Source organism: Danio rerio, chromosome 12 (genome assembly GCF_052040795.2).
Source record: "Danio rerio strain M-AB ecotype USA chromosome 12, GRCz13ab, whole genome shotgun sequence".
In the NCBI taxonomy this organism is placed as follows: domain Eukaryota; kingdom Metazoa; phylum Chordata; class Actinopteri; order Cypriniformes; family Danionidae; genus Danio; species Danio rerio.
In genome coordinates, this window is record NC_141032.1 from 14,961,713 (window position 1) to 14,976,587 (window position 14,875).

Below are 14,875 nucleotides of genomic sequence, written 5' to 3' on the forward strand. Positions count from 1 at the left end.
TTTTGAACTTGTAATGCAGTTGGTGTTGCTCCAGGTTGGAGGACAAAGCAAAGCATTCACTCGATTTCTTTAGTGTCACACAAAATGTGTTCAGTATTCAGTTTTGCCTTTAAAGTTTTCTGAACCCATTATAGTATTGGCTGTGGTAAGCACATCTTAAACCCCTTTTATCTGCAATTGTTGGATTACTGTATTAACTGTCTGTTGAATAAATGCTGATCCAATATCTGAACTTATATCAAACAGGATTCCAAATATAGTAGTAACTTCTCTTGTTAGGAATTTTAATTACAGTCTCAGCAATCTGCTCTGCTAAATGCACAGCCTCTACCCTCATCTATTAAATCTGTCTATGATCACAACATGTAGCTTTTGCTTCTTACTGATTTAATCATAACAACAAAGTTCAATACTAAATGCTTAAATGGTCCTTCTCGCTCTAGTAGACGAACTAGTCCTTATGGAGTTGCTGTGCCCTTTCTGACATTGTTCTGTGAACAAATTTCACATTCTGATAGATAAGGTGACCAAAATACTTTTGTTTTATCTTTTTAAGGACCTTATTCTTTCACAATGACCAAAACCATGTGCATCTGATGTTAAAATAGTCAAAAGAGGATTGATTAAACTTTTATCCCATCTCCATATTCTTTTTTTAAATATCTTTGATAGCACTTCTAAGTTGCCAAGTTGCACTTTTATCATATCTCCCATCTAGGATTTAGGTAGAATTAAAACTGATTATAGCTACATTAAATTCAGATGCTTGCTTGGTACAGTATAGAAGCCTACAGAGTTATTTCCTTTTATGATACAACAAGCTGTTTTTGGGTTGATTAGCTAAAATTAAATCATTGATCTGGTAAGAATGTTGGATTAGAGCTTCATCAGTTTTCTTAAAATCTTATATTTTACATTTCAGATTGCACCAAAAAGGTAACAGACACCATGTGCATATGCGGAATTAGTATAGATGTTTACAATTTTCAATTGCCTAAAAGGTAGGCTTTAGTTATTGCTTTAAATTCAAGAGTTCACACTTAGCTCATGATTTATACATAGCTTGTTTGGCATGCTGTCCCGGGAGAGAGCCCTGAGCTCAAGGGATCCTCAAGCCCCGGGCTCCCCCCCTTTTGCAGGGCGAGTGGAGATTGAGCTCAGGTCTATCTCAAACTCCCCCGCTGCTGAGGCCAAGGCGAACGTCCTGAGAGTAAGACATTATAAAAAAGGTTTAGGCTTGTTTTATCTATAATATAGAGCACATTTGGATGGTGGGAGGAACCCGGGGGAAACCCACGCGGACACGGGGAGAACATGCAAACTCCACACAGAAATACCAGATGGCTCAGCGAGGACCCAACACCATTGGTATTCTTGCTGTGAGGCAACAGTGCTAGTCACTGGGCCACCGTGCCGCCCATTCTGGATAAAGGAGGAAGAAGGGGAGGAGGGGGGTTTCTTCCAGACGAAGATAGTTGTAGAAAGGAAATGAGGATATATATAGTGATTTGGGATCCTTTGATTGAAGGATCATAATTAGTTAATGTGGACCAGCTGGGTCAATCATGAGCACATGCTCCTCTCGAAATTAGTTTAAAACTAAACTTCACTTCAGTCAATTGTGCAGAGCATGGTTGTTCACAATGCTGTACCACAATTGAATTGCATTCTTTACCTTCTTTTTGAACTACAGCATAACTCACATGATTTATTAAATCATCTCTGAAGCAATAACAGTTCACAAAGTAATCAAGTTCTGCATTAGATATTTTGTCTGACTCTAGGTCCTAATCTGTTGAATGCTAATGATTCGGTCATACAGTCATGTGACATTCTTTCTCCTCTGAGAAGAATGCAATTAGCTGAGTTTATTGTATTGCACCTTTTTATTGTTATATCTGTAAAGGCCAATAGTGTCAGATATACTTCTGGCCTGAATCAAAACAAATCTTCTTTGTTCTATCAATTCAGCTACTTTGTGTTGTATATATATAATTACTGAGTGTGTTCATTGTAATAGCTGATGTTTTCTCTTATGCATAGTAAACGACAGTCAGACCCTGCTGATAACATGGTGGAGGGCCTTGAGCGACCATATTCAGCTTGGTGCTGTAAAATGTTTTCGCTTACTTTTTCTGGCCATCACACGTATTTTGCATCAGAATTGCATATGCGTTCTTTTCTATCTGCAACATACAGATAAAAAGGTTTTTCATATTCTCGCATGGCAAGAGCAGGGGCTGTCTGTAGTTGCTTTTTAATAAATTAAATGCATCCGTTGACCATACAAGAATTGTCCTTAAATTTTTTCATTAATGTACATAGTCGTTTGCTTAATGGCTGGATTAAGTCCAGTCTGCACTTAATCAAGTCATTCATGTAAACTACCTTCTCATGTGTCCAGGATAATTGCATTCCCAACAAATCATAAGAGTGCCTCCTTCGTCTAAATATTTCTGGAGGCGTTTTCCATTACCTTTTTTATTTGTTCTTAAATCATGCACCAATTGTACTTTAGATTTATTTATCCTTTTTACTAAATGTTTTGAATTATTATAAAACTTAATGTTTCTACAAATGCTAAAAAATGTAATTTGCTGTTTTATAAATATACTCATTTAAACTAAACTGAAACAATACAATTCCAATAACAAAGTTATTTAAGCTTTTTTATATGATCAATCCACCTAAGTTTGTAAAACTAATAAGTTAAGTTAATTTCCCCATTTTGTCCAAACGCAAATCAACCCAGCATTTTTACAGTAAAGTCAATCCTTTAATAGCTTCTCCTTTGAGCTTCTTGCTTTAGCTGGTATCAATATCTTTCTTGACCTTTTTGCTTCTAATAAAAATAAAAATACTATTGTATCTTAGTTTAACTGATTTCTACTAGACCTACATTTATAACCTTTTCATATAAAGGGTCAAAAATCAAATATCATTATGAGCCGTGGTCCAAGGGTAAATATGTATAAACTAAATTACATTAAAATTGCCATGGGTAATTTCCTAATTTATTTCATAATATTCAAAAATAAATCAAAAACATTACTTTTAATTGTATTAACTAATTATACCAATAATAAAGTATTGCAATAAAACATAATAGTGAACAGTGGAGTTTAACACTATTCAAGCAGAATCTGCCTTTATCTAGATTTGCTCACCAAAATCTATGCATTGTCCTCTATGTATCAGGTGATAGTATGTACATTTAAACTTAATTTGATTAATTTGCAATATTCAATTAAAACATTTCATTTCAGTTAGCATTTAACAATAAAACAAATAAAATGTTACATTAGATTTAAAATTTAAAATCTCTAAAGCTTCTCCATCATTCTTCCTCTCTTCTCAGATAGGTTGGTGGGCCAAATCAAAGATTATCATGGGCCAATTTTGGCCTTCGGTTCCTAGTTTGGGCATCTTTGCTTTAGACAATGGCATAGCACAATAACTTTGCAGTAACAGTTACAAATGATATAATTACTGCAGTGGATGATACAAATCATTTGCTGCACTCTTTATAGACTTATCAAAAGCATTTAATTCTGTGGATCAATTTACTTTGTTGCAAAGGCTTAAATGTATAAGTTTCAGTACTACATTGTCAAAACGGTTATACAATTATTATTTTTAAATGGTTCCATAATTAATTTACTGGAAGAACTCTATAGAGTGTGTTTCTATAGATAATTATGTCTCTGCTCCTTTAACAGTAAAAACATCTATATCCTATATACAATCCTATAAATGAGCTTGGTAAAATCTGAAATGATCTTGGTAAAATCTTGGTTAATCTGCATAAGTACAAATGTACACTTTTATGCAGATGGCACAATTCTTTTCACAATGGCTTAATCTATAAAAAAAATGACAAAAGATTTTCTTTGCAAAATGCTTTTAGCTCATTCCAAATGTTAATTGATTGCTTAAAATTATTATTAAATGTAAAAAACAAAAACTAAATCCATGACCTTTATAAAATCTAGGTAATCAATAAACTTCGAGATTAAAAATTTAAATGGCACACAGATTGAAAAAGTTGCATCTTATAAAAATTAAGGTGTCTGGCTTAATGATAGGTTGACTCATAGTTTTCATATTGATAGCCTTAGGTCTTTATTTTTTAAAGCTTTGGCATTTTACCACAGTATATATGTCACCGACTCGGTCCCAGTCATTCCCCTCGCTGACCAGCAGAGGTCACCATCTCCGGACTTCTAACCATTACGTCATCCTTCTCACTCAGATCCCAGCACACCTGTTCTCCATCTCATTAATGACCCACGTACCACATATAAGCAGCTCACACACACACTTCATTGCGAAGTCTTGTTTAGCCCCGGCCAGCACTTCTGAGCGTTCTATCCTGCCTGATCTCCCGTTTACCACTTCAGCCCGTTCCTCGACTCTGCTCTGTCTTCTGCCTGCCCTTGACCTAAAGCCTGATTACACGGACTCTGATTCTCGCTGCCTGCCCCTGACTAAAGCCTGTATTACGGACTCTGAACCACGCTGCCTGCCCTTGACTCAAGCCTGGTAATCACTCTGCCTCTGTTATCTGCTAATCATCGTTGAGTTGTATGTTGTATGTTCGCACAACCGTGCGAGGTGTTGATGTTTAAGTGTGACTTAATAAATACTGCAAAATGGATCCCTCCGTGTCAGTCTCCCCGTTACAGAAGACTTCGCCCAACACGGATCCCGCAGCCATCCAGGTTTTGTCTCACGAAGTCACAACACAAGCTCAGGTATTGTCAACCCACCAACAACAACTAACACACCTAACTCAGTTAACAGATGAACTGGTGAAATCCCTCCAAAACCTGCAAGCTGCTGTCACTGCGCAACCCACCGCCAACTACTCTCCAAGTCCACTTGTTGTTGCACAACCCCCGATGACTTCCGGAGTTCAATTGGCTTTTCCTGACAAGTTCTCAGGTAACCCAGCAAAATGTAAAGGCTTTCTATTGCAATGCAAACTGTTTATCGCCCAACAACCCCATCTGTTTAAGGACGAGAACGGGAAAATTGCTTTTGTGTGCTCACTGCTCACTGGGAAAGCGCTAGACTGGGCTACTGCAGTTTGGCCAGACAGTACCCCGATATTTCCCTCGTTTAACGACTTTCTCAAACGTTTCTGCACTGTGTTCGATCATCCGGAGGGTGGTCGTAACGCTGGCGAGGAGCTATTGTGTATCCAACAGGGAGATCGCTCCGCAGCTGAGTTCGCCCTGCAGTTCCGCACCTTGGCAGCGCAAACTGGCTGGGCTGACGATCCGCTTGTCACGCTCTACAGAAGGGCTCTAAAGCCAGAATTGCAGCGAGAGATGGCATGTCGTGACGATGGGAAAACTCTGGATCAACTAATCGAGCTTTCCATAAGGTTAGACACTCTCCTCCGCACTCGCAATCCGCTCTGCTCAATTGCTTCCAGTCCTGTATCCCCTGAAACCTCCGCTGAACCCATGCAATTGGGTAGAACCCGTCTGAACCCAGAAGAGCGAGAACGACGGAGAAGAAATCACTTGTGCATTTACTGCGGACTTCCAGGTCATACGAAGGTTTTATGTCCCAACAAGCCTCTCCCTAAAACCCTCTCGGTGAGTGCAACCACTATGTTCACTACCACTAATAATGTTGTGAATCTGCCTGTCACTTTGAGAAATGATGGAAACGAGATTGAGACTATGGCCATGATCGATTCAGGAGCCGCTGGTAAATTTATCGATTACACGTTTGCCCCCACTCACTCCATTCCTCTAACCTCCTGTGATTCCTCCATAGCCATCACTGCTGTAGATGGGCGCCCTTTGGGAGAAGGACGTATAAAATTCCAGACCCCGCCAGTCTTGCTTCAAACAGGCTCTCTTCATGAAGAAGAAATTTCCCTTCTTGCCATCAACTCCCCTAAACACTCTGTGATTCTCGGGTTACCATGGCTACAACAGCATGACCCTCAAGTCTCTTGGAGAACTGGTGAGATCATAAAATGGAGCAATCAATGCTTTACCCAATGCCTGCATCCTGTTTCCCCTATCCAGATCAACACAATCAACAAGACCGAAGACTCTGAACTCCATCATGTTCCTGATGCTTATCACGATCTAATTGAAGCATTCAATAAGCAGAAGGCTACTAAGCTCCCTCCTCATCGTGATAATGACTGTGCCATTGAGCTGCTACCCGGCGCCACGCCCCCTCGTGGTCGCATATTCCCTCTCTCACAACCTGAAACTGAGGCTATGAAGAAGTACATCTCTGAGGAGCTAGAAAAAGGATTTATTCGACCATCTACTTCTCCCGCTTCAGCAGGGTTTTTCTTCGTCAAGAAGAAGGATGGCAGCTTACGCCCTTGCATCGATTACCGAGGATTGAATGAGATCACAGTCAAATACCGCTACCCATTACCATTGGTTCCTGCCGCCCTTGAACAACTCCGATCCGCCCAGTATTTCACTAAGTTGGACCTCCGTAGTGCCTATAACCTCATCCGCATACGACAGGGAGACGAGTGGAAAACCGGGTTCTCTACAATTGACGGCCACTATGAATATCTCGTTATGCCCTTCGGCCTAGCAAACAGTCCTTCCGTGTTCCAGGCATTTGTAAATGAGATATTTAGAGACATGCTCAACAAATGGGTCATAGTATATATTGACGACATCCTGGTCTATTCCAATTCGCTATCTGAGCATATCCAGCACGTTCGGGCAGTGCTCAAACGTCTCATTAAAAACCAGCTGTATGCAAAAAGCTCCAAGTGCGAATTCCACCAGACCTGCATCTCATTCCTTGGCTACATTATCAGTCCAGAAGGCGTGGCCATGGACCAGCAAAAGGTTGACTCTGTGACACAATGGCCGCAACCCGCAACCATCAGGCAACTACAACGATTCCTGGGCTTTGCTAACTTCTACAGGCGCTTCATACGGAACTTCAGTTCAGTCGCTGCCCCACTGACCGCCATGGTCAAAGCCAACAATGCTCGCCTTAAATGGAACCCCGACGCTGTCCGAGCATTCACCCAGCTAAAGACTCGCTTCTCCAGTGCACCCATTCTGCGTCATCCTGTTCCCGAACAACCCTTTGTCGTCGAAATTGACGCGTCAAACACTGGAATTGGAGCCATCCTGTCCCAGCGATCCCTAGTGAATAAGAAGCTCCATCCCTGTGCCTTCTATTCTCGCAAGCTTAACTCCGCTGAACGGAACTACGATGTGGGAAACCGAGAACTCCTCGCCATGAAAGCTGCGCTAGAGGAATGGAGACACTGGCTTGAGGGCGCAAAACACCCTTTCATCGTCATCACTGATCACAAGAACCTAGAATACATCCGGTCTTGTAAACGGCTGAATCCTAGACAGGCAAGATGGGCGCTGTTTTTCACACGATTTGACTTCCAAGTCACCTATATCCCTGGTTCGAAAAACATCAAAGCAGATGCTCTGTCCCGCCTCTCAGACGATGAGACCTCTGAAATCCCTGACGAGCCCATAATCAAAAGTCCTCTAATTGTTGCTCCCATCCAGTGGGATATAGATCAGGAGATCCTCCAAGCCGCCGAAAGTAATCCTTCTCAGCAGCCCTGTCCGGAGAATAAAATCTTTGTTCCCCCGTCGCTTCGAGAAAGACTCATCTCCGAGGTACATGACCACCCCAGTTCCGGTCACCCAGGCAGCACACCCACTGTGCAAATGATTCAATCCCGCTACTGGTGGTCATCCATACACAAGGATGTAATCAACTTCATTAACAAATGCTCACCCTGTCAGATGTCCAAACACTCCCGTCACCGTCCAGCTGGATTACTCCAACCCCTGGAGGTGCCACATCGCCCCTGGTCACACATCGCTATAGATTTCATCACCGATTTACCCATATCTCAGGGCAAAACCACCATCCTCACCGTAGTGGACCGGTTTTCAAAATCCTGTCGCCTTATCCCCATTTCCAAACTGCCCACAGCCATGGAAACGGCCGAATTACTCTGCGAGTGTGTGTTTCGGTACTATGGTCTCCCCGAAGACATCGTGTCGGATAGAGGTCCCCAGTTTACATCCCGACTCTGGTCAACGTTCTTTAAAAATCTCCAAATCAACGTTAGCCTAACATCCGGCTATCATCCCCAATCCAACGGGCAAACAGAGCGCCTGAACCAAGAAATCGGCAGATTCCTCCGCACGTATTGTCATTCGAACCAGAACGAATGGGCCAAATTTTTGATGTGGGCAGAATATGCTCAGAACTCCCTCAGAAAGGCATCTACAGGATTAACCCCATTTCAATGCGTGCTGGGCTTCCAACCCCCGCTCTTTCCCTGGTCCGGTGAGACCTCTGAACTCCCTGCGGTGGATACCTGGTTTAAAAACTGCGAAGAGGTCTGGAACGCAGCTCATACTCACCTCTCTCACGCCATAAGGCGTTTCAAGGAACAAGCCGATCGACACCGACGTCCTGGTCCCATGTATTCCCCAGGACAATGGGTATGGCTTTCCACCCGCGACTTACGCCTCAAGCTGCCCTGCAAGAAACTCAGTCCCAGGTACGTGGGTCCTTTCCAGATAGAAAGACAAATATCTCCTGTTTCGTTCAGACTGACACTCCCTAACCATTTTCGTATTTCCCCCACTTTCCATGTCTCTCTGCTCAAGCCTGCTGCTGGTCCAGCCGAGACGGATAGGGAGGTGGCAGCCGGTGAACAGGGTCCCCCGCCTCTTATGATTGATGGTGAAGAGGCCTACCAGATCCACGAGATCCTGAAATCCAGACGCCGGGGCGGACAACTCCAATACCTCGTTGATTGGGAGGGGTACGGCCCGGAGGAGAGATCTTGGATTAACCGCAAGGACATCCTCGACACCACACTACTGGAAGAGTTCCACTCACAACATCCGGAGATGCCGGCCCCTCGCCCCCGTGGAAGACCCCGGCGTCGAGAATTGCCTCACTTCAGGAGCCGTTCGTTGGGGGGGGGCTCTGTCACCGACTCGGTCCCAGTCATTCCCCTCGCTGACCAGCAGAGGTCACCATCTCCGGACTTCTAACCATTACGTCATCCTTCTCACTCAGATCCCAGCACACCTGTTCTCCATCTCATTAATGACCCACGTACCACATATAAGCAGCTCACACACACACTTCATTGCGAAGTCTTGTTTAGCCCCGGCCAGCACTTCTGAGCGTTCTATCCTGCCTGATCTCCCGTTTACCACTTCAGCCCGTTCCTCGACTCTGCTCTGTCTTCTGCCTGCCCTTGACCTAAAGCCTGATTACACGGACTCTGATTCTCGCTGCCTGCCCCTGACTAAAGCCTGTATTACGGACTCTGAACCACGCTGCCTGCCCTTGACTCAAGCCTGGTAATCACTCTGCCTCTGTTATCTGCTAATCATCGTTGAGTTGTATGTTGTATGTTCGCACAACCGTGCGAGGTGTTGATGTTTAAGTGTGACTTAATAAATACTGCAAAATGGATCCCTCCGTGTCAGTCTCCCCGTTACAATATACCTAGTGTGTTGGTGTGTTTTTAACTATTTATAATACCAGATCAAGATATATATTCTTACTTAAAAGGCCATTTTTATAGAAAGTTATGTCAGTCTGCATTCTTTAAATATGCTTCATATGTATGTTAATTTAGGAATCCTTCATGTATTTATTAATGCTTAGTTCCCTCAATAACAGGCTTTGAATGATTCACTACTTTATATTTATATATTTTTAGTCAGCACTTATACAGCATTCACAAATTACCAACATTTTCAATGTATTTTTAACTTTATTTTATCAATCCACCAATCAAACCAATTTACTGTCTACCGATGTAAAATCATCAGCTGGTCCACATCTTTTTCTAAACGTGTTGCTTTTCTCATTAATGTTTTAGATATTTTTAGATATTTTACCAGGGTGTCTTCTCCACAAGCCATTGCTTAAGGCTCTTTTCTTGCTGGCCAGGCATGATCCTTACCAGTATGTTCTTGGTCCCTCACATTCTATGCAGGATGATAGTGTAGTGTGGGCTTTGACCCTCTGACCATTTGCTGACCATGAGCCTTCTCCTAAGCCTGCATTTTCTTGCACAGACTGAGTCTCCTTCACCTGTAAATGGAAATTCTAAATATTTTCCGTTAGTAGCAGAATGACGTAAGAGTAAAAACTTAAAATCCTTTCTAGGTTCTTTGTGTAGGCTTATACTTTATAGTACGGTAAAAATACTAAAACATGTCTCTGTCAGTGTTTTCAAACAACCACACTTGATTTACCAAAGCCACACAAGTTCCAATTTCACATCTGTCACTTAATGACACTTTTTTATTATAAATGCAAAAATGTTAAATAAAATTGTTTTAGTATTCCCCAAATTTTAGTATGTAAAATGTCTCATCATACCAAAATTATTTTGGTATGGTTTAAATTTTTTACTCAAGTAAGACAAGTGTGGTGCTAATCGACAAGCGAAGGCACCAATAATGGTCTATACACCATACTAATCAAGCAATACAACTGTTCATCGCTGGTACACACAGCTGATATTAATTATCACAATAATATTCAATAATCATGAATCATACTCATCAACATCAATAATCGAAATACAACAAAATTGCATAAAAGGCTAATAATGCAAAATAAAGATGAGATTACATGTATAAAAGACAGATAATGAAAACCTCAATCAATTTGATACAAGTATATACAAGACGTGACATAATTTTCCTCTTCAAAGACTAGGGAGCCCGTTGCAGTCACATTGGAAAACCAACATGTGTGTCTGAGAAAACCGAACGATGTGCACTTATCCCACAGCTGAGCTTCCAATGTTTCAGCAAGAAACCCTCACCTTTATAGTCAAAATTTGGGTGCTGGCCAAAGCTCGGCCTATTAGGTAAGAGAGAAGTGTGGGTTGATCAGGCCCACCTTCTCTCTCAGCCAGGTGTACATTATTTCTTATTGCAAAGCACAAATTTGAGGTTTGTAGTGTCAGCATGATTATCTAGAGTCAATATTTTACCTCCTGAAACTTGGAGAAAGTTAGTCTTAAGGTCCGGAGACCCTTCTCTGTTTATTTGGTTGTTCGTTGAGCACAACAGGAGAAAAACAAAAAATAGCCCATTGGTTACAAAAATAAAATCAATCGTTTTTGTTCCACAGAGAGACAACCTCCATCCCGCCGATTAGCACTATTTCCTTTACTTTGTGCATGTTAATTCACAGAACCTCCCCAAAACATGCTGCACAAAATCTCCCAAACCTTCTCAGCCACATCCACGAAGCACATCCACCTTCCTTATTCAAAACACATAAAAAAAACGCTTGCAGATTGATACCTCTCTGATCCCACAACTCTGCGTCCTACTGCCCCAGAAAACACAAACAGTTGCTTCAACACAATGCCAACATACACTTCTTCCATGCATCCACACTCCAAATGTTAAATTCACAACACTGGAACTGCTCAGAACTCATCTGTTCATCTGCAATGATGGGATTCTCTGTCTGGGTAACAAATGTGGCAGTTTGGAGAATATTTTTAAAGTCTGCATGACCAGTTCTTTGAGGAATTCTATATCTTATTTCTTAGTTTGTATTCCATCCATTTATCTATCAAAAGAAAACATTTTAATGATAAAAATATTTCCCAGTTTTAAATTTGGTATATTTTTCAATGATTTCTGTCTTCAATCCATTATCCTTCCGCTACTAAGGAAACAAAACACACTGAAGAAGAAAAAATATATATATATTTCTGCAAAATCTTTACAAACAACCTACATCAGTTGAATTTATCAAACAAATCAAATTTAGTTATGTTTAACCTAACTTGCTCATTTTTTAACCACTCAACTTAACTAACTTAGCAAATCCAAGTAATCATCTTTGAATCCTTTTTTTTTTCAGTGTAATATTTCAATTATCTTACTCATTCATAAAACAAATAACGCTTACTCCATAATCACCCTAGAAATGAGAAATTAAAATCCAGAAAGGTAACTGTTTTATAAATTTTCAAATCAAAAACAATTCAAAGCAAGTGTTTCCTTGAACTTCAAAATCAAACACTCTGAAAAATGCCGCAGGACTTGTAATTAAGACAAAATGTTTTTATCATATGAAAAAAATATATATAAAAAGTTACAATTTAAGATATGAAGCTTTTATCATGAAAAGGTAAAAAGCATAACATTACAAAAGAGCTATAGCTGAGATGCAATGTTTTTACCTTTTTCAGAATCTAACGGCACTTAGAGCTAGAAATTTAGCAAAGTCAGTCAATACCGAAGTTTATAAGCCATACACATTCTTATATCTTTAAAGCTTTTAAATGTTCATGTAATTATGCACATCAAAGCGCTTATAATTTTCAAATTAAAATATATATTCAACTTCTGCAATGCATCATAGTGTAATCTCAATACTGAGACAGTATGCAATGCGGCTCAAATATTTTAAATATAAATGCTGCTGTTGGGGGTCGGTTACAAGCAGTGCTATTTTTCACCCCATGACCTAAGAGGCCTCACTCCTATAGTCAGATCTTGCAGTTTTAGATTCTCAGTGTAAAAATGTTCAATCCTTCCTTCTACTCCATTATATAATGTTCCATTAATCTTCCATTCCACTTTCTTTAAACAACAACCTTTCTGCAGTTTAGGCTTTGTCAGAACAGTAAATGGCTCGATTCCTTCATAATTACTTTCACTTAATTACAAACGCTTAGCACTACTACTTGATTCAGAAAAATATTCAATTCAAGCAGCATATTCCTATATGCTTGCCTCTCTCCACCTTTATTTCTGCATCTTTCTTCAATGAAAATCCTTACTGTATTAACGTTGATACATTCGTCAATGGCCTTTCTCCAGTCAACCGTCGGCTACTCTCTTTCTACTTCAGCCAAATTCCACTCAACTGTCAGGTTCTTTAGGAATTTATTTTTCTGTTTTTCTATTAATTCTCGTTTCTTTCCTATATTTAGTGAGATTCTCTTCAAAAGTGTGTTTCAGAACCCGCAGTTTCAATCAAGGTCTTAACCCTATTTCTCCTAGTTTCTGTAGAAGGACAAAAAACTTGCAGATTGAAATCCATTTCTTTAGATTATTTTTTATTAATTTAATTTTAAATAATTTTTAACTTAGAAAAAATAAGAGAGAAAAAAGGAAATGGGAGGATAAGAAAGAAAAGAGAGAAAAAAAGAAAGGATAAAGAGAAGACGAGAGAAAAAATAAGTATTTTGTCGCTATATATATTACTCAATGGTTATCTCTTCCTTTTTAGGTATTAATGGTTTTGTTTCTTTACTTTTGTCACAAATTACACAATTCTCAGAATGGCCTAAAAATTTACACATCAAATATTTTGGTGGATTTTTCGTTCTAGGGACTTGCTTTGGTTTGATTCTAATTCCTTCCATTTATTTTATTTCATTTCCCCATAACCCCTGGCCCGGGCCTTCACAAATCACACATAAATCTGCATCCGTTGCACCATCTAAAATCTCACAGAGATAATAAGTCAACACAAATCAAAAACAGGCCGACTCACGGTGAACCTGCCCTTTTTTTCTCAGTACTCAAGGGGTTTGGTCAGAGGTCACTTCTATAGTCTATAACTCTTCCTGCAAGAATCTAGTTTTTTCAGATTTCGGCTGAGCCTCACACAGAGCTGTTCTGCTAGAATCAATTGCTAGATCTCAGTTGAGCATGACGCACAGCTCTTCCACTGCCCCCTTAAAGCACTGTCCAAAAAGTGATCCTAACCCGTGTCGCCTCCCGTGCAGCCCTCACACTCCCTCGCGTGGCATCACGCCTCATCACTTGGCATTCCCTTACGCATTATTTACAGCCATGCATGCATTCACACATCTATATTTAGTGCATGCAAATTTTCTAAAGACCTGTGAGATTTCTTCTTTTTCTCTTAAAACATTAAACTTTAATTTCTTATTATATAGTAAAATTTTGTTTATTAATCAGATTATTTCTTTTACTTTTTACTTTTACTTTCCTTTTACTGGTGAGGTACATATAAATAACGAATTAAGGTACTTGGTCCACCCTCAGCGCTCATTCTCACAGAGACCAAAAATATTAAAGCAAATATGCTTACCTTATTTATTAGGGCCCTTTTTGGTCTCTGAGTGAACCGCCACCAAAAGCTACCGGTACCACTTTCGATGTTCTCGATCCAGCCCCACATTGATTGAGCGCCAAATATGTTGTGGAAAAAAAAGATTCTGGTCTGCAAAAATATTCTAAGTCTCTAAGTCAAACTTTTCAAAAAATGACAAGTCTGAGATCTCCGAAGTCTTTAGACGAAGCAGTTTATTGTTACAGCATCAGTAACAACAGAGACAGGTCGTTCAAGTGTCTGCCGAACATAAGCTTGCAAACAGTTTAAATACATTTCTGTGTCTTAATGCTCCACCCAAATCTACACTTTACACACCTCCATCAGCTTCTCCGCTGATAGGATCTTAAATCTCTCTGGTGCCCGCCACCAATAGAATCTCAGGGTCTTTCAGGGGTCTTACCCATGTCCAGTTAAGGTCTTTCCTTCCTGTTTCAAAAGTGATGATTCAGCCAAAAAACAATGCTCGACAATATATCTTGTTCACTGTCCACTGAGCTGTCAACTGTAAGTTCAGCTGAAGTTCATAAGTGGTCATAACTTTTTTGATGTCAGTACAAATGAGTGTGGGCACACGTGCAGGTGCACTTTATTATGAGTTACAGAACGCAGGTGTCCATTTGGCCTTGCTTCCATAAATCAACCCTCATTGTGACATTAATGCTGCTCTTCTAATTTATCTTCTTATCTCTGACTGCATTTGCACAGAATTATTTTTTTTATTAACCAAAGCACACAT

General features: G+C 40.3%; 1 protein-coding gene across 9 annotated transcripts in view; it reads left to right on the top strand.

The window, feature by feature from the left end:
- The window catches only part of mto1 (mitochondrial tRNA translation optimization 1), a 95,265-nt gene that overhangs the window by 66,861 nt on the left and 13,529 nt on the right, over positions 1 to 14,875 (top strand). The gene's annotated exons all lie outside the window — the stretch shown is intronic.